The 25,584-nt window shown below is 40.4% G+C and overlaps 1 protein-coding gene and 1 pseudogene across 1 annotated transcript in view; one reads left to right on the top strand and one right to left on the bottom strand.

Annotated features, from left to right (window-relative positions):
- LOC124622700 (modular serine protease-like) overlaps positions 1–25,584 on the bottom strand; it is a 215,842-nt gene that overhangs the window by 127,739 nt on the left and 62,519 nt on the right. The window lies entirely within an intron of this gene.
- Positions 13,548–13,665, top strand: LOC124623494 (annotated as a pseudogene).

Below are 25,584 nucleotides of genomic sequence, written 5' to 3'. Positions count from 1 at the left end.
ACAGGAGGAAAGCACTGCTTGTACTTGGGTGAATATGGGTATTGTATTTCCTTATTAGAGTCATGATAATACACACTGAGGTGACAAAAGTAATGGGGTACATCCTAATATCATGTCAAATCTCCTCTGGCTTGGTGTAGTGCAACAACTCAATGTGGCATGGATTTAGCAAGTCGATGGAAGTCCTCTACAGAAATACTGAGCCACGCTGCCTTTATAGCCATCCATAAATGTGAAAGTGTTGCTGCAGCAGGATTTTGAGCTCAAACTGACAGCTCAATTATGTTCCATAAATTTTTGATGGGATAAATGTCAGGCAATCTGGATGGTTAAATCATTCACTGTTCTTCAAACCAGTCTCATGTCCAGTGACACGGCACATCATCAAGCATAAAGATTCCATTGTTGTTTGGAAACATGAGCTCTGTTAATGGATGTTAATGATCTCCAAGTAGCCAAACATAACTATTCCCAGTCAAGAGAACCCAGAGGACTCACTCCATTCCATGTAAATACAGTCCACACCATTACGGAGCCACCACTAGCTTGCACAGTGTTGATAATGTGGGTCCATGCCTTCATGAGGTCTGTGCCACACTTGAACTGTACCATCAGCTCTTATCGACTGAAATCAGGACTCATCTGGCCAGGTCACAGCTTTCCAGCCATCTAGGACCCAGAAAATATGGTTAAAAGCCCAGGACAGGCATTGCAGGTGATGTCATGCTATTAGCAAAGGCACTCACATCAGTCATCTGCTGTGATAGCCCATTAACACCAAATTTTTCCACACCATCCTAGTGCAGATGTTAATTGTATGTCCAACATTGATTTCTGTGGTTGTTTCACACAGTGTTGCTTGTCTGTTAGCACTGACAACTCTGTGCAAATGCCCCTGCTCTTGGTCATTAAGTGAAGGCTCTCCACCACAATGTTGTCCATGGTGAGAGGTCATGCATGAAATTTGTTATTCTTGGCACATTATTGACACTGTAGATATCAGAATGATGAATTCCCTAATGATTTCCGAAATGGAAAGTCCCATGCATCTAGTTCCAACTATCATTCCACGTTCATCGTTTTAATTTCTGTTGTGTGTCCATAATCACATTGGACACCTTTTCACATGAATCATGTGAGTGCAAATGATCGATGCAAAAATGCACTGTCCTTTTTTTACTTTGTGTACACAAACTACCATCATCTGTATTTGTGGATGTTGGTATCCCATAACTTTTGTCACTTCCGTGTAGATGTCTAAATCATCCAGTCTCCTCCAAACTGTCACACAGAATCCAGAATCAAGTTCCAGTTACAAGAGCAGATTCATCATCAAGACCAACACCACCTGGAAAGCAAATTTATTGAGTATACAGAGCTCAACTGATTGCCTCAACAGTATTTTCTCCTAGGTGTAAATATGTAGAATGTTCTAACACATTCTGGTATTCCAGGAATGCCTAAGTCCCAGAATCATCAGAAATAATAAATATTAAATGATACATAATTGCAGGAGGCAAGAATTAAACTGGTGACCTGCATGTTACCAGCCAGTAGTATTGAGGTGAAACGTCACACAACAGAAAATCAACTAAAATCATTTAATAGCAGAAAGGCAACTGGATCTGGTCATATACCTATATGATTCTGTACAGAATATGACAGAATTTATCCTCTCTTAGTAGCAATGTAATGTGAGTCATTGGAGCAAGTGATTGGAAGAGGGTACTGGTCATTCCTGTACTCTGGAGGTTTAAGCCGTCATGCTTACAACTTCATAGTAATCCCCAGACCTAAGAAAAGAAGGTCTTGCAGTTGTTGGTGGACAAGACTGAAGGATCAATTGGGATAGTTTGCAAGACATGCATTTAAGTTTCAGAAATACAGCTTCAGAGTAGAATATTATCAACTGCCTTCAACATTTTGTGATGTCTATTGCGTGAATTTTGTAGTGCTGACGATATCCCAGCCACTGCTACACTAATGGAAACTGTATCAGAAGAAAGGGAAGATCCAGCATTGCTAAAGGCCATGGAGGTATCAGAAAATGAAGAAGTCATCAAACAAGAATTCAGATTAATAACTGGAACATTGCATACATTGCATTATGACCTAATGTGTTGGAAATGATTCCTCATCACCCCAGCCCACTTGTGGTCAGCCATACTATAGCATTTTCAAGACGCTCCTACATCAGGTCATCCTGGATTTGCAATAACCTTTGGTAGATTCAAAACCTTGGGCAGTTGTCTGTTGATCTGTCAAACATTATGTAAGCCACTGCAGGAAATGTCAACAATGGAAGCATGTCTCTAAGGTAGCCCCTAGGAAACCTGATAGTTATTCTGCCAGCAGTTGCTCCATTTCACCAAAATGAAAATTACCTTTTGGGTAAGTTTTCCAACCTGACAAGTGGGAATAAAGTGATAGTATTGTACATTGGCTACGTCATCCACTACACTGTCATCTCAGGTGTACCAATTGCTGAAGCACCAGAAATGACCACAGTCCTTTTAGAACACAATTTTGAAGCATGGTGCATTGTGATTTATTACCTCTCATTACAGAGAAATGATTCACTCTAGACTAGTGTTAGAAGTTATTTCATAAAGCAATATCAACCACAGCATGACTACCTAACATCTACAAATGGCTGGTCTCATGGGACACTGTGCTAGTAGTAGTGGAGCTTGTGGGCAGGCACTGTTGGGGTAATGCTGAGCACTGGAAGGGAAGTGTCATTCTAAACTGAAGCCTACACTCATATTTTTTGTAAATATTAAGTGGAGCCCCTCCATGACCACAATTGCATAGTGACCATTCAAAAAGATCTACTGCCACCAGTGCTTTGATTAGTAACTCAGCTGAAAATCCAACAAAAGCAGCAATTCATTTTCACCTGGCTTGTTAACTATTTGCAACTATCTGAGAAACATCATGAGACACAAATTTTGCGTAAAACATACGTTTTGCTTGTTGCCATGTTAAAATTTGTTTGTTTTGCAAAACACAGTGGAGATTACACAATGTCACGTCACTAACATGCTGTTCAAATGCAAATGCACCAGAATTCTGAAACTGATTTATATGCAAATGCACCAGAATTCTGAAACTGATTTATTAAGTTTACTAAGTGAGGAAATGAAGAAAAGTAAGGTTAGTAGCTTATGAAAAAGCACATCCTAGCTACAAAAAAAAGTGTAATATCTTCACTTATGCTGTTCCAAAACTCACTGCATTTCTTATTTAACCAGCTGTTGATGGCTCTTAAAAATTACGTTTTTTCATCAAAAACGTTTGTAGTTATTGGAATAACACATTAGATAATGAAGTTTTGTGTAATAACCATATGGCAAAATACTCTCCTCTTTGCATCCTATCATTTGCCAACATCTGTTTATCAAATATGTGTGTGTGTGCCACATAGGGTAGCCGATCGGTCTGAGGCGCCTTGCCATGGTTCGTGCGGTTCCCTCCATAGTAGGTTCGAGTCCTCACTCGGGCGTGGGAGTGTGTGTTGTCCTTAGTGTAAAATAATTTAAGTTAGTGTGTAAGCCTAGAGACCAATGACTTCAGCAGTTTGGCCCCATAGGAACTTACCACAAATTTCCAAAAATTGTGTGTGTGAGTGTGTCTGTGTGTGTGTGTGTGTGTGTGTGTGTGTGTGTGTGTGTGTGTGTGTGGGTGTGTGAAGTGCCTACCTGCCACTCAGTATCTTTGCTGTATTGTGAGTAGCAACTATCCTTTTGTTAATATTGTTACATTCCATCTAAGATTTTCCATTGTTTTATCAAATGTGAGAGATGTTATGGATATTTCATTCTGTCTTTATTGCTGGTGCATACAGTTGCAAACAAGTGTGCTACATCAGATTAGTTTTCTTGAGACCACAGTCTAAATAAAATTTCAGTATGTTAGCTAAATTTCATATGCAGCAACATATTATGTAATATGCACCAAATGCAAAATCATAGTGACCCCATTTTTTCATTGAAACTTTTTTTTCAGTTCACGCTGTCTTATTTAAGTGGAAATATCACAATAACTATGACCACTAACGATCATGAAGCTGACATACAGCTATAAGTAACACAAAAATGACTTTTTTTTTACTGAATAGTTCTTGTAAAATCATTTGAGAAAGATTGCAGGGTGTGAACCTTGATTCTGCCATTGCAGTGCATAGCCAAACAGCCAAAAGAGGGCAAACATTGTCAACCTCCCCCTCTGAACAAACAAATGAACACACCCAACGCATCAGGCTAAAATTGGTAAAATTGGTAACTGCACATTGGTCGGCATATCCTGCGCAGACCCTAATAGAGATGCACCAGGTGGGGGTGGGGGGTAGATGATTTCATTTATAAAAAATAATGACTTACATAAATCAGTTACTATGTAAGTGAGATACTTTGTGGACTGCTGCTTTCATTCAATATGAACAGAATAATTTTGAAGTTAATTAACAACAAACATAGCTAGGTAAATTTTATAAAGTTCTTTACAGCAATTTGTCACTAAATTACGTAATGTTTATGTAAAAAAGTGTGTAAAGTCAATTTAAACACTTCCATTGTCAGTCATGTAAATGGATAGATTCATTGCCTACAACTGCAAAGCTCTGTTCTTCTACCTCACACTTGGCAAGGAGATAGCTGAAAGAGAAAGTGTTGATGAGTCTGTTGTAAGAGACAGATGTGTTTGAGCAGTCATAAGGAGTAGTTCTAATTTTTAAGCTCATATGAGCAGATGGAAATTACAGTACCGTGGAAGATGAAAGGTTATTGTGAACCACTGCTGTGTGTGTGTGTGTGTGTGTGTGTGTGTGTGTGTGTGTGTGTGTGTGTGTGTTTAAAGATAGAGATGCTGAAATAAATGAACTTTACCCACTGAACTATTATCAATTTGAAAGTACCAGATTTTTTGGACTGGAAAAATGCAAAACAATCGTACCCCAAAGAAGACAACAAATCCATTATAAAACCACCTATATGACAGATTTAAAATTTGTCAAAATTGGCAGACCACATTTGCTTTTACACAAAATGATGACAAATAGCTTTAAAGTTGATACATCATCAGAAATATAATCGTTATTGAAAGACACAACAAATAAACTGCCATACGTATTGAGCTTTTGCCCAAAAGGCCTCTTTCTACAGCAGACAAAACACACACACACACACACACACACACACACACACACACACACACACACACGGCACTGTCTCTGGCTACTAAGGCTGGGCTGCGAGCATCTTTGCCTGGTGAGAAAAGCAATCAATGTGAGGGTGCTGAGGGTAAAGAGGAGGCAGGGGCAGGAACAGGGACAGGGAGGGTTAACAGGGTAGGGTAAGGGTCTGTAAAGTACTGCTTGTAACAGCATACAGGGATGTGTTGGGGTCAAGGTAGCAGCTGGATGCAGTCAGGATGTTAGACAGATTGGACGGGGCTGGAGAGGAGATGGCACAGAAGGATAGGAGTAGAGCAGCAGAAAATAGAGAGAACTAGATGGGTGGCGACAGGGGGTTGGGGGAGGTGAGGGGGGGGGGGGGGGGAGACTGAAACTAGTGCGTGCATTGGAGGCCAATTACCTCTCATCATGCCCTTAAATGAGGAATATCCTACCCACTATCCTTCCCACCCCTCATACATTGATATTCTGCCACACACGAAATCTACATAATATTCTTGTCAATCCCTACTTCATCTGGGCTTCTAACTCCTTGGCTCATAGCTCATATCCCTGCAATAAATGTAGACGTAAAACCTGTCCCATACATCTGCCCACCACCACCTACTCCACCCTGTCACAAGTATCACCCATTTCATAAGAGACAGGGAAACTTGTAGAAGCAGTCACGTGATCTACAAACTAAGCTGCAACCACTGTGTTGCATTCTTTATGGGCATGACAACCAAGAAGGTGCCTGTCCACACGAATGGCCACTAACAAATTGTGGCTGTGGCCAAGAGACAGCTGGACACCCAGCTGCTGAGCATGCTGCCCAATGTAACCTTCTTCACTTCAATGATTGCTTCACAGCTTGTGGCATCTGGATCCTTCTTACCAACAACAGATTTCCTGAACTGCACAGGTGGGAACTCTCCTTGCAAGAACCCCCTGGCCCCATCCTTTGTTAGTTCCTGTCCTTCACCCACCCATCCCCTTCCCTGCTGCCACTCCAGTGCTACACAGGTTTCTGTTCCACAAACAAACCCACTAGTCTTTTTTCCTCTCTTTTTTCCTGTCCCCTATTTCTCTTGTTTTCCACCCCTCCCTCCCCCCTTCAACCTCAAACCCTATGACTGCACCTAGCTGTCCTACCCCGTCCCCACCACATTCCTGCTTGCTCCCCCCAAGCAGCACTTTACCTTCCACCATCCGTTCCTTGCTATCCCTTCCCTTCTCCATGTCAGCCTCCTCCTACCCCCGCCACACACACTGCTTCTCCGATCAGGCACAGTTGCTCGCAGTCCAGCTTCAGTGGTCAGTGGCTGAGTGCGTGCGAGTTGTGTTTGCTTGTATGTGTGTGTGTGTGTGTGTGTGTGTTTTACTTTAGAAAAAGCTCAACACTTCTTCATGTTGAGTATGTCTGCAACTCAACATCTCCTCTATAATGGTGAGCATCAGTCTTTCCATTTCATAATATTATTGTTATTCCATCCTGGATTTTTCCATTAAACAGTGGACTCTCCAGGTCGGAGTATCAATAAAGGAAAGAAAAGATAAATTGTTGCTTACCATAAAGATGACACGTTAAGCTGCAGACAGGCACAATCAAAAGACACTTACAGCTTTCAGCTACAGCCTTCACCAGAAAAAGAATCACATACACTCAAGCAAGCATACCACAAGCACACATTACCGCCATCTGTGGCAGCTTAGACCAGAATGCATTTCTAAAGATGTTACTGCTAATATTGCATTATGGTTAAATATTTAAGGAACTCATAATTTAAGAAATATTTAACAAAACTTATCTGTAGGTAATTGTCTATGGTCACTTTGCTGTCATCTTCATCTCATTAATGATCCAGGTTCTTCACCTAGTTTTGATTAAAGCACGTATCTTGCACATTCATTTTTATTTTTTTCTGCAGTAACTTTCAGAAGTGAAACATCAGCCCTCATAATAACAACAATTTTTATGAAGCATAAATAACAAAAGGCATACATATTGAGCATTTATGAAATAACTCAATTATGAATTGCAAACTGAACTGTATTATGCATTTACTGTGTTGTCGGGCACATTTGACTACTGTTTGTAACACATGGATGCCAGCCATTGCATTATCGATACTTCTGGTGTGGTTACAGTCATTTTACTTATATCTGATTTATTACAATTATAATTTAGACAGAAACATGTTTTCATATGTGGAAAAGTCAAAGAACTGAAATAGTGACAATATATAATTAAAAAACAGATGGTTTCAGAACATTGTTTAGATTTGGGAGTTACCTGATTTTACATTAAATATAAATGATTATTGTAAAGCCAACTACATATTCATGATCAAAAGGTAAGTTAATAAATTTTGATCTGCAACATCTTACATAAAATGTAAAGATTTTGCATGTTTACATGATATTTGGTAAGATTCAGGCATGTTAAATGGTGGAAAGTGACAATGTTTTTGAGAAACATTTATCTGAAAAGTTATGTTTCTACTCATTTCTCTGTCTTAAGTGAAATTACAAGAATTACACAACTTCCTGGAATTTTTTTTCTTGTGGCAATTGACAAAATATTGTCATTAATTAAAAACACTTAAGAAAACTACCATTGCTGAAAATGCTCCAACGTATCATGCGTTTACTCAGAAAGCAGAATCAGAATAAGAGTTTTTATTGTCTGATAACATACACATTTAAATAAGACATTTAATGTACAGGGGACATGTCAACACTGCAACTGTAATTCAAATTTGTTACAGAGACAGTATATAACAATAGCATTAATATTTAAAAAACATAATTATTACAGTCATTTATTTGACATAAAACTGCTAAGCTTAGTTAACAATCATTTGCTTTCTTGTTCAGATTTTCACATTGTCATACAGAAATTCTTCTCAGGAATAATAGTATTTCTATACAACAACTTTTTTAGCTTTTGTTTCAGTTGCTGTAACTCCCTGCCCTTGCTCCAAGTATTGCATACTTCAAAAGTAAAATGGAATCTAAAACTTCAAATCAAAAATTAGTACTGAACAGTTCTTTTGTCTGATTGGACTGAATCTTAATATTTTACAACTGCAATTATTATTAAAACACTGCAAATACCATTTGGGGAAGAGAAAAGTGGTTCAGTACTAGACTTACTGGAAGGGGACCATTCAGGACTAGGACTACATAAAGGCATTGTAAATTCTACAGATTCATGAAATAAACTATTGTTATAATATTTTAAGGGATGTGACCAAGCCGAGACTGGAAAACAGTAATGCTATAAAAAGTGATTTATCAAAGCAAATTTGTGGAATAATCAAATTTCTGAAAGCAACCATGTTCTAAGAAGTCGATTAGGAAACTAGATTATCGGAAACTGACATGACCAAGTATGAAATAGGGAATCAAACTCTGATATTCGTGGAAGACCTGAGTACGCAAATCACTGCTGTAAAAAAATAAATGAAGTGATCAGGCTAAAAATGTAAATTTAAAAACTGCAAAAATTTATAAAGTCACCAACACAGAATCCAGGGTTCAAATTTTTGATCAATAACTAACTGATTTGGAAGCTGAAATACAAGGTAAAATTTCAAATGTGGACCTTAATTTGTGTAATGAAGTTGAATCCATTATCAGTAGCTGTGAGGCAAAATTTTGTAATGAAAATGATAAAGCTATTGGAATTCAAAACATCATTGTGAAAAAGATAACAATGAAAGAACAGTTTCAATTTTGGAGAATAATTTACTGGATGTGTTGCTACAAATTCATTTTTATTTACTTATTTTTGATAAGTACAGGTTGGAATGTACTGTCCAACATTCCAGTGGAAAGTTGTCCTGGAGATAGCAAGGTGCATCCTTTTGATTTCTTATGACACCCTAAGATAATTTCATTTATGATATTATTGACAATCCTAAAATTATACTATGAAAAGCTGTCTTGGTAGGGATGTGCTATTCTGGGTAAATCACACTTTATACAAGTTTTAACATATCAACAAACTGAAAAAGAGTTTCCTTAACAAATTTTGGTCACAATAAGAACAGGCCAGAATTAAAAGCCAATCCCCCAATGCATCAAGTTACAAGGGACATGGAAGGGGATGAAAGAATTGTCTAAAACAAACTGAAGAAAACTGTCCAGTTGAGATAGCATTTTGACAAGCTGACTAAAACTGATGCATTGAAGAGAAGATTATCTGAAAGTATTGTATGGGTTTAGTGTATAGGGCCAGATGAATCAGCTGCATAATTTCTAAAATATGTAGACAAGTTCAGTAGGGCTTTTTGAAAGAAATATGCAGGGTTTTTGACAAAGTCATTTCACACAGGAAGGTTTGAATGGAAATTCGGGCACTAGTATCTACCATGGGAGGATTGAGGGGAATAATTACAGCAATCAGGAAAGGAGTCCACCAAAACATTATGCTAATAACAAAGGGAGACAACATAACACAAAATCAAAGAGGCAACATAAACTGGAAGCATAATCAGCATCCACCTCAGAATTTAAGTCGAGGTGCTAGAATTACTGAGCTGGTAAGCTAAGGGTCGCTCCAATTGAAGGTCCACAATGCGAGAGTGAGGAATAATAATTTTAATATATGGACCACTAACTGTGGCAAATATTCAAACCAAAATAATCACTATAACAGTAGAAGGGTAAGAACATAAAACACTAGATTAATAAAATTAGATCAAGAGTTTTGGAGTAATTTGTGGCAAAACTGGGCTGAAGAGCCAAGTAAAGTAGTAATACAAGAAGAGGATCTAGTCAACTTTTACAATATCAATGTAGAAGAAAAGTATAAAGAGACCAGAAAATCCAGGAGTTATAAAGAGACTGGGGTGATATACATTTTTGAGATCTTTTCTCAAAGTGAGGAGGTAGTGGAACATGATCAGTGTGATAAAACATGACAGATGAAATATGAGTTAGTAGCTGTAATAAGTTATGTTCTGTATGAAGGAGGGATTGAGAGTAATTGAATAAATCAGAATGAAGATGTAGATTATTTGGCAGAGTTAAAAGAATTTTTTCTAATTGGAATATGTTGACAACATCTTTCTCATTGCGTCATCAGATGTAGTGAAAATGTGAATGACAAAGAGAAAGAAATGACAGAATCTATCATATGTACAAAGACAACTGACACTCATAGCTTAGTAAATGTAAGTATTTGGGAGGAAGTATGTTACTAAGTTTTCTAATCAGTATTTAATTTGAAGGCATAAGATTAGTAAGAAGAGTTTTTTGTATAAAATTTGTAGAATTCTGTGACAGGTCTACTTAATGACTGAATTTGGAAATATTAGCAATTTTGTCCAAAAAATTTACCCTGACTGGCAGAAGGAAAATTATAATGAAACCTATGAATCATATAAGACAAAGGTAGGAATGAAAGAAGATTTGACCATGTTGTTTGGTGACTTCAGTAATGATCATAATTGTGTAAGTCATAGTAGCATTCCTAGTTAAATATTAACTGGATGATGGAGGTAAGTAACAAATGCTATAAGGAACAATGGTATTCAAAACAGCGAAGTTACACAATTCAGTGAATTTGGAAATGATTTACTAGATGAAGACATTGATGCAACAACAGGTGATGAAGTAAAAAAAAAAAAAACATCTTGGTAGAAACAGGGTGCTGAGAAACAAAAGCAATAATTCATTTATGTAGCCATATTTCAAGAATACCAGAAGCTCTAAATAATTATATTAGGCAAAATAAGAAGAACACTGAAATGCCAGTGGCAGGGAAGCAAACATTAATGCCATTTGAAAGTGAATTTGACCATAGTTATGTGGTAATTTCAGAACACAGTTTATTTTGGAAATGGGCTTGTTACATTAAGTTAATGCAGTTTTAGACTCGAAGGAGAAAAAGATAATGCATAATAGACACAAAGGAGAATAAATTCAAATAAAATTCAAAAGGGAGGGAAGAGGATTCTTGGGGGAAAATGTTGTCATTTCTGAAAGATAGAAATCCTATAGTAGAAGATAGTTCAGAATTAGAAGTTGAAACGGAAGAGTTAACGAAAGCTATTGAGAAGAAAGCATTAGAAACTATAGATTTAAATAATGAATGACAAAATGAACTACAGACTTTGTTTTGGACTACGGAGATGTATTCAGTGATATTCAAGGAAGTGTTAGAAATTCTTAGTGTGTACTAAGACTGAAATCTCTCAAGGATTTTTTAAAACCATATAATGCACTAACTGCAAAAAGACCAGCTGTTGAAAAGGAATTACAAAATATGCAAAGATATAACATAGTTGAGGGAAGCAGCAGTTGATTATTATAATTATTTGATAGTTGTGGCAAAATGTGAAGGGGGTTTGAGACTTGTTTCGGATTCACGACATTTGAACAAATGTATTCATAAATAAAATAATCACCTTGTTGTTACATAAGTTTGAGTGAACTAAGTTGATGACCAGTTTAAATATAACTTCTGAACCTCATCAAGTTCCACATGTTCCAGTATCTCACAAAAAATTGCATTTTTGGAGAATGGTAAGTTATCAGTAGTGCACTGTGTCCTTTGGCTTAAATATTTCTGTGGCAGAGTTCTGAGGTACCAGGTATTAACTCATGCCTAAACACCTATATTAGTAAATGGTGTAGCCTCCACAGGTGGCAATGTAGGCCCGACTCTGGCAGCTAGTTGATCGTACAGATGGTGAATACTGTCCTGGGATACAATATGCCATGTCTGCTCAAGCTCTTTAAGTAATTCTGTTGAAGTTGTTGGTTGATGTGTCACATGAGTCACTGTTCATCCCATCATAACCCACACATGCTTGATTGTACATATGTCTGGAGGCTGTGTTGGTCAGGGAAGTAGCAGCATGTCTTGCAGAGCACACTGTGCTTCACAAGCAGTGTGTGGGCAAGCATGATGCTGTTGGAATAACACATCACCTTCCTGTTGCAAGAATAGCAAGAGAACTGGTCTAACAACATTCTGCACATACCAAGTGCTGGTTAGCACCCCATCCCGAAACACCAAATGTGAACGATAGTTGTGGCTTATTGCACCCCATACCATAAGGCCTGGAGCAGAGCCAAGCGTGTATTGGATGAATGCACTCTACAAGACAGCACTTACTTTGTCTATGTCGAACATGCAAATGACCATCACTTAAGTGCAGACAAATCTATTTTCATTGCTGAAAACCACAGCATACCATTCCATTTTCCTAGTGATCCTCTGACATCACCAGTTGAGCCATGTATGTTGATGTTGTGGCATGAGGCTAGAGGTGTGTGTGCTCATGGTCTTGCTGCTAAGAACCACTTCACAAAAGTTCGTGTTGACATGTCTGTGCTGACAAGCCCTCTTATCTGTGCTGTGGTAGCTGTACGAACTGCCCGGGCTGCCCTTACAATCTGATGATCCTGCAGGGCATATTTGGTGCATGGACAAGCAGAACCTCATCTACAGGTGTGAGAATGTTCACGTGACCACTGATATCAGTATCAGTGCACAACTGACACAGCAGATCCAACCTGTGTGACAATTCTCCAAATGGACCATCCTTTCAAACTTGCTCAGTTGGCTGTAGGAAGCATGAGTGTGTCTCCATGGCATGGATGCAGGCTTGCTTCACATGTTTGCAAAACACTGAGCCTTGTGACTACAAGCATTCCCTATTTAAGGGTAGACACGTATGGCACTTTGGTTGCTATGCCACTATGCTATCCGTTGGGGAACAATGCTGAAACCATTATCAGTACGTCTACTATCCCCCAGCTGAGAATGCCATCACTGGATCAAAACTGACATTTTTTCTGGCTGTGCATCTGGATGACATTTTGCTTTGCAGTCAGAGTTGGGATTAGCATTATTTGTTAATAAAATTAGTGTTTTCTAAATTGTATCAGGAGGAATGACCATGAAACTGGGAAGATTCACATTTGTGATCAATTAATTAAAATTTTTGGGGCAACGAATTAAACAAAAGCATACATTGCCAAACTGATGAAATCAAAGCCACTGACCAAATTCCAAAATCTAGAAATAAGGAACACCTAAAATCCTTTTCTTTCATATGTCTAGATTCCATAGAAAGTATGTTGGTAGTCAAACTACGAATGCACTGTGTGTGTGTAACATGTTGAAAAAGAATTTGATTTGGGTAAGGGGCCAAGATTGTCAGGAAACTCTAAATTCTACAAAAACCCAGTATGTTATTGCACCATTATTTACAGACAAGATTCATCCTTACCATTTTATTTATCTTGTAATGTCAATGATCACGGACTCCGTGCATACTTATTTCAAATAAAAACTGTGGATGGGAAAGGTAAACAAACACATGTCAATTGCTTTTGCTAGTATTATCTACAAGCCAACGGTCTTGCCGCAGTGGTAACACCGGTTCCCGTCAGATACCTGAAGTTAAGTACTGTTGGGCTGGGCTAGCACTTGGATGGGTGACCATCTGGTCTGCCGAGCACTGTTGGCGAGCAGGGTGCACTCAGCCCTTGTGAGGCAAATTGAGGGGCTACTTGAATGAGAAGTAGTGGCTCCGATCTTGGAAACTGACATACGGCCGGGAGAGCAGTGTGCTGAACACATGCCCCTCCATATCCACATCCAGTGGCACCTGTGGGCTGAGGATGACATGGCAGACAGTCGGTACCATTGGGCCTTCATGGTCTGTTCGGAAAGAGTTTAGTTAGTTTTAGTTTAGTTTAGTAGTATCTACAAAAGCACGAGAGAACTTCCAGTTTAACTATAAAATAACTGATAGCTGTACATTGAACAATAACTAAATTTAAAAATTAATTGTCAGGACTTAGAAGAATTGTGGATTCAGATCACAAGCCCACAAGCTACTCACAAGAATACAAGTTGTATCACTGCAGGTTGACCAGATGGGATGTGTCTCAAAGTCTGTTTGACTAAAAATTAAGCATGTTACTGGATCAGAAAGAGTCTTAGTGGCATGTTGGGAGGAGCAACTGACCCTAGTCCCAGAGGCCCAGATTCAGTCCCAGATTTGGTGAGGGGTAATGTTTGCTCATTTCAGCCTCACCAGGACAGCCCTGTGTCCACTCTGCTTCCTGTCAAAATGAGCACAGAGATCTTTCCCAGGAACAATAGGTGGCTGGGACGCAGGACTCATCACCCCTTCCTGTTGAAGTGAAATATTTATATTAATCTCTCTGCTGTGTACTATATCTATGACTTTGGTTGGTGTCATAAAATAAAATACATGTGTCTTGTTATAGCAACTACATCGTGCAAATGCTTTATGTTGTGCCCTTTAGTTCTTTCTTGAAGTTTCTGCAATACTTCTCATATTAGTACCAAAGAGATAGAAGGGCTGCACTCAACCAGCAGTCAAGCCAATTGTCTGGTGATGAAAAAGTAAATAGCACCATCTGCAATAATACTTAAAGCAACCAGAGTCATGGTGATAATTGAGGACTAGAGAAAAGTGTTTTTGGTAAAATGATTGCAACAGAGTTTGTAAATTTTACAAAATACACAAATGGATCGGGTTTAGCATAATAAATTTAGATTGACGTCATCAGAAATTGTGTTGACCACAAAAGTACACTAACAAACTTACCATGTACATTCTGAAAATTGCGAACATTTTTGTACACAAAAATGTTTAAGATGCAACAAAATGCATACTTTTTCAATATGGCAATAAGGGTCAGAAAGTAGATTAAAACCTAGGACAGATGTCAACAAACAGCAGATGTAAGTAACAAACGTGTCAGATATATTAGATTATTCATCTCAAATCTGTTGTGGAAGAATACATAAATTATCTCAACTTAGAAAATGTTTCAGGGAATCAATACCAATGTATGATACTGATTGAGTATTACCACCCTGTGTGGTGGATTTTAGGAAGTAGTGATATGTGAAATTTATATTTTACTGTAGTTTTTTTTTAGTACAATTTTCAGTAGTTCATTTAGTTACATATCACATGCTGTTTTCTATTACATTGTGTAGGCTTTTCAAATTTATTATGAATGACTAAACTACTCATTACATTGCCCATCAGACCCCTAGAGTGTTCTCTTCAATGGGAAAAGAGAAGAAGAAAATCTAAGCCACATGGAAAACACATCATATACATTGATTAAGTAAGATAAATTAATAACATTAGCTTTATGAAATGTTTACAATGTCAGTTATTCATGGACAATTTTCTTATTATATTTCTTATTTCAAGTGACAAATCGTAGAACTTTGATAATATTTTGTGTATCTTGGCAGCTCACGTGGCACATATTTGGGATTTTTGACTTCATTATTTTATGATGTACCCCATAATGCAAGATTTATGTTGAATTACTTGATGAGAGAAGATGGAAACTCAGAACTCTAGTTTCTACAGAAAGTTCATAAATTACGTCAGTAATGAGAGTCAATCCTTATGGGAAAAGAACAGAGGTTTAAGAGTGGTGTAAGAATATGTCATAGTAGCACTTCTTCAGAAGTATCACTTTAATATTTAGAAAATAACTGTACAACTGGAAAAAAGTGTTGTTTCAAGTATGACCACATAGTGTGAAAATGAAAATCTTTAAATTTGGTAAGCTCTGAACATTCTTGTCATGGTCAGATAACAATAAAGTTGGATGTATTGGAGTAGTAATATGTGTAGTTTTCTATAGAAGATGGTTACATTGCTGATATTTATGTACTTATTGCATGACACTCTTAGATAACTGAGAAAGGAAGAATATAGCTTGATATAAGTATATTTGATGTATTATTATGTGTTAGGGCCCTGGGAAGATGAAGAAGAAGAAGAAGAAGAAGATGATTATTATTATTATTATTATTATATTTATTATATTATACAGAGGAAAATTGTGAGAAGATCTACATCTACATCTATAGTCTGCAAATCACTGAGGTGCATGGCAGAGGATACACTGCACTAACAGTTATCAGGCTTTTTCCTGTCCCATTCCCGTATGGACTTTGCAGTGAATGATTCTTTAAACACTTCTATGCTTTTGTAATTAATCCAATCTTGTCCTCATGATCCCTATGGGACCAATATGTAGTATATTTATAGAGCCATTATTTTAAGCTGGTTCTCGAAACTTTTTTAAGGGAGTTTCTCAGGATAGGTTTTGTCTATTTTCAACGGTCTGCCAGTTCTTTCAACATTTCTTTGACACTGTCCTGTAGGTCAGACAAACCTGCGACAATCTATACTGCCCTCCTTTACACAAGGTGAACGTCAATAAAATTGACAAGCTGCAGGTATGGATTCATGACTGGAAATGGAGGGAAAAAAAGTCCTGTGAACATGTGTGCAGAAATGGATGGTGTGCATGCAATGACAACAAATTGTCCCAAAACACAGTACAGAGCCACGTCGCTTCCATATCATAACAAGTATTCAAAGTGGCCTCCATGGGATGCAATGTATCTGGTTGTTATGTAGGATACACATAATTGTACTTTGGTGTACACCATGTTGGCAAGCCACTGCCTGGAGCTTGTACACAGTTCATCTCAACATCCTATAGAACCTAGTCCTCCAAATCTGATGCACGCATAGTCTGCTGCCTCCTTGCACATTTGTCTGACTGAAAAAACCTGTGATCCATGAATTCCCAAAAAGGACTTGAAATGTTGTGTAATGCAGTTACCGACTGTGAGGGTACTTGTTTAAGTATAGCCGTGCTACCTCTTGCCTGTTTCCATGTGCTTCTGACATAAACACCATCTTCACTTGTCCCCGAGATGAATACCAGACCATTCTGCTACTTACAGTATGCTGTGTCAATCATACAGCCTGAAACACACAGGTAACACACAGCACATGGTAAGAGGTCACCATCTACAGCGGCAATGATGTAGTTCCGGACCTTTTTTCTTCCATTTGCAGTCAGAAATCTGTCCTTGCAGTTTGTCAGTTTTACTAATGTTTACACTGTATACATTTAATATAGCCTCTTAATCCGATTTGATATGAATGCTACACACTTGAGCAATATCCCCAGATGGATCATACAAGTGATTTGTAAACAGTTTTCTTCATAGACTGATTGTATTTGCATAGTATTCTACTAATAAATTCATGACAGCTTAGTTGATCATTCGTTTCATGACCCTATTAAGTGTTAGTCCAGGTATTTATACTGGCTTACTGATACCAACTGTGACTCACTGATATTACATTCAAAGAGTACTATGTGCTGTTTCTTTTTTTGTCAAGTGCAAAAATTTATATTATTGAACATTTAAAGTAAGATGGCAATATTTGCATCACTTTGAAAATGTAATATGGTGAAGAAAATGGTGACGATAATAATAACAGAGGTATGGATTCTAAGTCATGAAATGTAGAGTACAGTATTCATTAAAGTGTGTTGAATGTATTCATATCCTGATTTACCAGTGTACTGTGGTGGTTCTTTCCACTTATCTGTTGATAAAAATACTACTTATGACATTTCCTGATACTTTATTTCTTGTAAATAGAATTCTATGAGTAGGATAGTTGCTACTCACTAAATAGCAGAGATGCTGTCACAGAAAGGCACAACAAAAAAACTGGTGGGAAGTTAAGTTTTGGCCAACAAGGCCTTTGACAAAACACACACACACACACACACACACACACACACACACACACACACACACACACAACCATAGTCTCTAGAAACTGGAGCCGGACTGGAGTCTAGCCTCAGCTGCCAAAGACTGGCCATGTGTATGTGAGCTGAATTTGCATGAGTGTGTGTGATGTCTCAATGATACGGATGGCCTCAACACCTCCCCCATTCACTTCACCTGGTCGTCCCCAACCCAACAAAATACCTTCTTCGATGCTGACCTCCACTTCAAAAGTGACTACATCAGTACTCCATCCATATCAAACCTACCAACCATCAGCAATACCTCCACTTCGACAGCTGCCACTCATTCCATATCAGGAAATCACTTCCATATGACCTAGATATGGCCATAAAATCTTTAGTGATGAGCAGTCCCTCTCCAAATATAAGAAGGATCTCACTGAGGTCTTCACAGACCATAATAACCTTGTGCAACCAGCCACATCCCAGATCCCCATCGTCTAACCACAAAGGGGCATTCCCCTCATTACTTAATACCAACCAGGACTGGAGAAACTGAATCACATCATCCGCTAATGCTTTGACTACCTTTTTCCATGTCCCGAAATTAACAATAACTTACCCACTATCCTCCTCACCCCTTCCACAGTGGTATCCTGCTGCCCACCAAACCTGTGCAGTATCCTCATCCATCCTTACTCCACCCCTGCTCCAAATCCTTTGTCTCATGGCTCATCTGCCTGTAATACACATACATGCAAGACCTGAACAATACATCCTCCTGTCACCACCGCCCACTTCAATCCTGTCACAAGCATCACCTATCCCATCAAAGGCAGGGCTATCTGTGAAAGCAATCATGAGATCTACAAGTCAAGCTGCAGTGACTGTGCTGCATTCTACATGGGCACAATACTAATATACCATCTGCTCACATGAATGGCCAATGACAAACTGCGACTGTGGTCACGAAACAGCTGTACCACCCTGTTGCTGAGGATGCTGCCCAAAACAACTTGCCTTCACTTCAATGACTGCTTCACATCCTGTGCCAGCTGAATCCCTCTTACCAACACTGCTTTTTTGGAATTGCACAGGTGGGATGTCTCCCTTCAATACATCCTATGTTTCATTAACCACCCTGGTCACCACCCCACCTTATCTGACATCCCAATGCACCTACTGACCTACCATGACCTCACCACATCCCTGCATGCTCCTACAAGCAGCACTTTACCGTCTCCCACCCCTACTCTGCTCTGGTATCCCTTCCTTTCCCCACCCCAGCCTCCTCCTTATCCCCACCACTGATAATGCTTTTCCTATCGTGTGCAGTTGCTCGTAGTCTGGCCTCAGTGGCCAGAGACAATGGTCATATGTGTGCAAGTCATGTTTGTGTGATCGGGTGTGTGTTGCATACTTTTGGCCTTTTGGCAGAAATCAAGCATATTTAGTAGCATATTTGTTGTATCTGTCTGTGACTCAACATTTCCTCTATATGGTGAGTAGCAATCTATCCTTTTCGTAATATTGTCATTATTCCACCCTGGATTTTCTGTTGTCTTATTACCTTTTTAGCTATCTAACCCGTCCCACAACTAAACAAAATTATTAACTGATTCAAGAGGATCACACCATTCCTAAATTTGTCCCTTGTATTATTATAAAGTAAAATGTAATTATTTATTTCACTAATAATTCTTTTGAATGTCTATATATACTGCTGTTAGACAATAAGTCGGTAGCCTGACAAGCTCAGCTGTTATCCAGTGCACATCTCAGTGTAAAAATTCATTAATATGTAAAGTTCCAAATGTAAATCTCAATGACTAGCACACAGTAACATGAACATATGTGTATTGCCATCAGTTATCAAAAAATTTGTGTTTAATGATTATGTAATCAAAACCAACTTTGTGGTATTCAGCAGTAAGAATTTCCCTATGAAAGTGCGCTGTAAAAACATCACCACTGCCAGAATGCCTCTTTATTAATTGGGCATGTCTAACTGTAGTTAACATTTTATTTGAAATCTTATCAACAAGCTGGTCATTGTGTTGTAATGAAAAGTGATAAATATGAAAACCAATCAAGTTATTTAAGTGGTTAATTTCTGGCAACTCTTTAACTATATAATATGCCGCCCCCCCCCCTCCCCACTCCATCCTCCAAAGCTACAAGTTTTGTTTTTGAAAACTTGTGATAAAACTTACAATGAGAGATCCTTTTTTTTTTTTTTTACAAAACACTGTTCTGAAAAATCAGGTTTTTTAAAACTTAATTTCTTATAATCAAAACAATAAAACGATAAGATTTAATACAAACAACAGGTGTTACAGTCTGTCACTGCAGCAGTGTCACTTTTTTCCCCTAGTTCTGCTTGATACATATCAGAACAAGTCAGTTAGTCTTCCTGACTATAACATCACTTTTTAAACTACTGCCAGCCACAAAATTCAAGCAGTTGCACTGTAGCCACCCAGTGAACATGTGTGCAGTATTAATTAATAAAGCATTTAATAATGAACAATGAAGATATTCCTGGCCCATCGAGATCAAAGTATTTCACCACATTCCACTGCCCACTGCATTGTGATAAGTCACCTATTGTCATGTTCATCAGTTCAAGCATGGTAACAAATTATTGTTACATTGCAATTTAATACATATGTACTATTATAAATCAGTGGTGCCATCTTGTTCCAGTAAGTAAAAAAACACTCCTAGGAGGAGCCAGAATGTCATTTTTGACTCATCCTGGCTGAAATTAAGCCTTCTCTACATTTAGAGCAAGCTGCCATTCATCTCACCAGCTAGAAATTCTTTGTAAGTCATCTTGTGTACTTGTACAGTCACTCAACACCACAGCATCATCAGCAAACAGCTTTACATTGCTGCTAACCCTGTCTGCCAGATCACTTATGTATATAGAGAATAAGGGCAGTCCTATCACATTTCCCTGGGGCACTCCTGATAATACCCTTGTCTCTGATCAACAGTCACTGTTGAGAACAACATACTGGATACTATTACTTAAAAAGTCTTCAAGTCACTCACATATCTGGGAACCTAAATCATATGCTCGGCCTTTGTCAACAATCTGTAGTGGGGCAATGTGTCAAATGCTTTCTGGAACTCGAAGAATACAGTATCTGCCTGTTGCCCTCCAGCCATTGTTTTTAAGATATGTGAAAAAAATGGCAATTTGCATTTCTTACAAGTGACACTTCCTAAATCTGTCGTGATTTGTGGACTGAAGCTTTTCTATCTTTCTTATTATATTTGAACTCAGAATGTATTCAAGAATTCTGCAGCAAACTGAACTTAAGGATATTGATCTGTAATTATGTGGGTCCATTCTTTTACCTTCCTTATAGACAGGAGCCACCAATACTCTTGGCTCTGGGTGAGAGATTCACAATAAATGCAAGCTAGGTTAGGGACCAATGCCGCAGAGTACTCTCTGTAAAACTTAACTAGAGTTCCCATCCGGACCTGGTGACTTATTTGTTTTCAACCCTTTCAGTTGCTTCTCTATGCCACAGATACCTACTTCTATGTCCTCCATGCGGTATTCTGTATAACAGTCAACTGATCGTATGAAACTTCCTGGCAGATTAAAACTATGTGCTAGACTGAGGCCCAAACTCAGGACCATTGCCTTTGGTAGCTAAGATGGTGGAGCACTTGCCTGTGAAAGGCAAAGGTCCCGAGTTCAGGTCTCAGTCCAGCACACAGTTTTTGTTGTGACAGTGCCATGACATTTACAGTGCCGCCACGACAGTACGCGCAAACAGCGATAGAGGCGCTTCGCAACTCTGCTGAGCGCGGGAGCACCAGCTAGCTACGAATGGCACCGGCCGCACGTCACGGCACGGCAGTCGAAAAGAGATACTGAGTTGTTATCATGTAACCAGCTATTGTTTCTAAGTGAGTGTGTTTGAATATCCACACAATTATTGGTGATTAAAGGTTATAACACTTTTTGGCAACGAGGTTGGATATTTTCACTGCGTTGTGGATTTGTGTGTTCGTGACGGGGCAGACATGGAACAGCTTATGCAAGCGCTCATTGAACAACAAACACAGCTGACGGCTGCTATTCAGGCACAACAAACACAGTTGACGGCTGCTATTCAGGCATTGTCGACGTCGCTTACTCATCGTCTGTCTTCCTCTTCTCCGCCTCCTTTCCCTCCTTACGACGAGGCCGCTGAAGACTGGGAGGATTATGAGAAGCGTATGCGGCAACACTTCTTGGCTCTCGGCGTTGTCGATGCTCCTATGTGTAAGTCGTTATTTCTGTATTGGATTTCCCCACGGATCTATCAGCTGCTATCTCAGTTAGCCCTCTGCGGGAACCTGCCTCTCTGTCCTTCCAAGAAATGTGTGACTTATTGTCTAACTATTACCGAAAAAACACCCACGTCGTTGCCGCCCGCATGGCGTTCTACCGGTGTCATAAACAGCCCCATCAATCTAACCGGGCTTGGGCGGAGGAACTACACGGTCTGAGTAGGAAATGTCAGTTTGTCACGGACACTCATCATGAGTCTTATGGTGATTCAATGGTTAGGGATGCTATTCTACGGCTTGCTCCTGATAAAGAAGTTCGGCAACGTGCCCTACAACTGCCAAACCCGTCGTTGTCGGAAGTTCTAAGCATCGCTCAATCCTTTGAAGTGTCCCACGCTGCTGGCGCGCAAATAGACGCGCGGTGTGATGTAGGCGCTGTACAGTCAACTTTCGACACGGACAATTTGCCTGTTTCACAGGAGAACAAAGATGTGGCGGCGGTTCACTCACGTAAACAACGTCGCATTGGGCCGCCACGCTCGCAGCGAAAACAGCAACCACAGAACCAGGTTTGTTCCCCATTTCCTTCTTGTCCACGTTGTTTTGTACAGCATGACAGGGCCGCGTGTCCAAAACGTTGGGCCACGTGTAATTCCTGTAGGAAAAAAGGCCACATTGCTTCTGTGTGTCAGTCCACTAAAGTTCCTGTTGACGAGGACGAGGCTTCGGACATGGATGTTAACTGTGTGCTTTCTCAAACAAATAAGTTGTTTGTTACTGTTCGTGTTCTGGATAAAGACATTCGCATGCAAGTGGACACTGGCTCTGCAGTAACTCTCATTAATTCTCGCACGTATTTGGAGTTGGGCTCCCCTCCCTTGTCTCCAGTTACGCGAAATCTGAGAACTTATAATAAACAGAAAATTCCTATCATTGGCCAGTTTGATGCTTCCACTGCCTACAAGTCTGTTGTTAGGCCCCTCACGTTTTATGTGGTGGATCATGCGGGCACTGAAAACCTGTTCAGTTATGATGCTTTCCAGTTGTTCGGGTTCTCCATTGATGATGATGTGCACCTCATATCTGAGGACATTCCGTATCAACAGCTGGATGGATTGTGTTCTCAATTTTCGTCCGTGTTCTCTGCTGGTCTGGGTCATGCCAAGGATTTTGAAGCCCACATTACTCTTAAACCTACAGCTCGCCCTAAGTTTTTCTGAGCACGCCCTATTCCGGTGGCATTGCGTGCACCTGTCAAGGCTGAGATAGACAGGTTAACAGCTTCAGGGATTCTCCTTCCTGTTACCTCCAGTGAATGGGCATCGTGGTGGTTTCTAAACCAAACGGGAGTCTGCGATTGTGCGGTGATTTTAAAGCCACTGTCAACGCTCAGAGCCTCATTGACACTTATCCTCTTCCCCGTCCTGAGGAGTTATTTACCAAGCTCGCTGGGGGACAGTTCTTTTCCAAACTTGACTTATCGGAGGCGTACCATCAGTTGCCGTTGGATGCTTCTTCCAAGGAATTTCTCGTCATCAACACTCCTTGTGGGTTGTATCAGTAGCAGCAGTTACCATAGGCGTCGCTAGCGCGCCGGCCATTTTTCAGCGGTTTTTGCAACAGCTCACGGCTTCCGTTCCCGGCTGCATAAACTATCTGGATGACATTGTTGTCACGAGGGCCTCCACTGAGGAGTACCTTCGCAATTTGCATTCCCTGTTTTGGGTTTTGCATTCGGCTGGGTTGAGGTGCAATCTGGACAAGTCACAGTTCTTCCAACCCTCCATTGTGTATCTTGGTTTCCACTTGTCCTGTGAGGGTATATGTCCTCTACGGCAGCACGTTGCGGCCATTAACGCTCTACCCCAGCTGTCTACGGTCAAAGAACTTCAGGCGTTTCTAGTCAAGATTGCTCATTATCACAAATTCAGTCCATCCGCGGTGGCGGTAGCTCATCCTCTGCATCAGCTGTTATGCAAAAACGTCCCTTTCTGTTGGTCTGACGAGTGTGAGCAGGCTTTTGTCCTCCTGAAGGCTCATTTGTCTTGCCACATTCCGTCCGGGTCAGCACTTGGTTCTGGCGACTGACGCGTCACAGTATGGCCTGGATGACATTGTTGTCACGAGGGCCTCCACTGAGGCCCGGTTCTCGCCCATCGATATGAGGATGGGTCGGAACGACCCATCGCCTATGCTTTCAAGACCCTCAACGATGCGCAACAGCGGTACTCTCAAATCGAAAAGGAGGCGCTCGCTATCATTTATGCTCTAAAAAAGTTCAGCGTTCTTTTGTATGGTTCTAAGTTTCACCTCATCACCAACCACAAGCCGCTGGTCTCTCTGTTCAGCCCATCGGCGTCGCTTCCGGATAAGGCAGCTCACCACCTGCAACGTTGGGCCTTATACTTGTCTCGTTTTCACTATGAGATTCACTATCGCCCCACGGCCCAGCACACCAACGCTGACGCATTGTCGCGATTGCCGATGGGCCCAGACCCGGTTTTCGATCGTGATGAACTACTCTGTTTCCACATTGATGAGGAAGAACGTCGTGCGGTCAAGGGTTTTCCACTTACAGGTTCGCAGGTCACGTCGGCTACTGCATGGGAACCAATCTTGTGTCAGGTGATCGGTTTTGTTCAACGGGGTTAGCCGGACAGGACCAAGGGCTGGGCATCGGATCCCCTTCGCAACTACCATACCTTGCACCTTTGTCTGTCTGTTCGTGATGGTGTTGTTCTTCTGGCCACGGATGGCGCATCTCCACGGGTCGCAGTGCCAGCCTCTCTTCGCAAAGATGTTCTCAAACTGTTGCATGAAGGCCATTGGGGTATTTCTCGGACTAAGTCCCTGGCCCGCAGGCACGTTTACTGGCCCGGTATTGATTCGGACATCGCCCACATGGTTGCTGCATGTGGTCAGCGTGCTTCACAACTGGCTGCACCTCGTACAATGCCCTCTCCGTGGCCTGATCCGGCGCAGCCATGGGAACGGGTGCACGCTGACTTTGCCGGCCCCTTCCTCGGTACTTATTGGCTACTGTTGATTAACGCCTTCTCGTAGTTTCCGTTTGTTGTTCAATGTCCGTCGCCCACCACTGCGGTGACGACGCTGGCTTTGTCCAAAATCTTTGCGCTAGAAGGTCTTCCATCCACGATCGTCACGGACAATGGCCCTCAGTTCTCTTCACAGGCCTTCCTTGATTTTTGTACTGGACAAGGGATTCATCATGTTACAGCACCGCCCTTCCATCCGCAATCGAATGGGGAGGTCGAGCGCATTGTCCGCACTTTCAAAAGCCAGATGAAAAAATTCCTTAGTGATTTTTCCACAGATGACACTCTGCTGCAATTTCTGAGTTCTTATCGCTTCATGCCTCTGGGTGATCGCAGCCCTGCTGAACTCTTGCACGGCCGCCAACCGCGCACTCTACTGCACCTGCTTCACCCTGTCAGGCCTTGTGCTGTGTCCCCTAGTGCGGGAAAATACTCGGTGCGCGCCAACGTGTGGGCACGAGG

Source organism: Schistocerca americana, chromosome 7 (genome assembly GCF_021461395.2).
Source record: "Schistocerca americana isolate TAMUIC-IGC-003095 chromosome 7, iqSchAmer2.1, whole genome shotgun sequence".
Lineage (NCBI taxonomy): Eukaryota > Metazoa > Arthropoda > Insecta > Orthoptera > Acrididae > Schistocerca > Schistocerca americana.
Note: the sequence above shows the minus strand (reverse complement) of the source record. Positions and strands in the feature narration are given on the sequence as shown.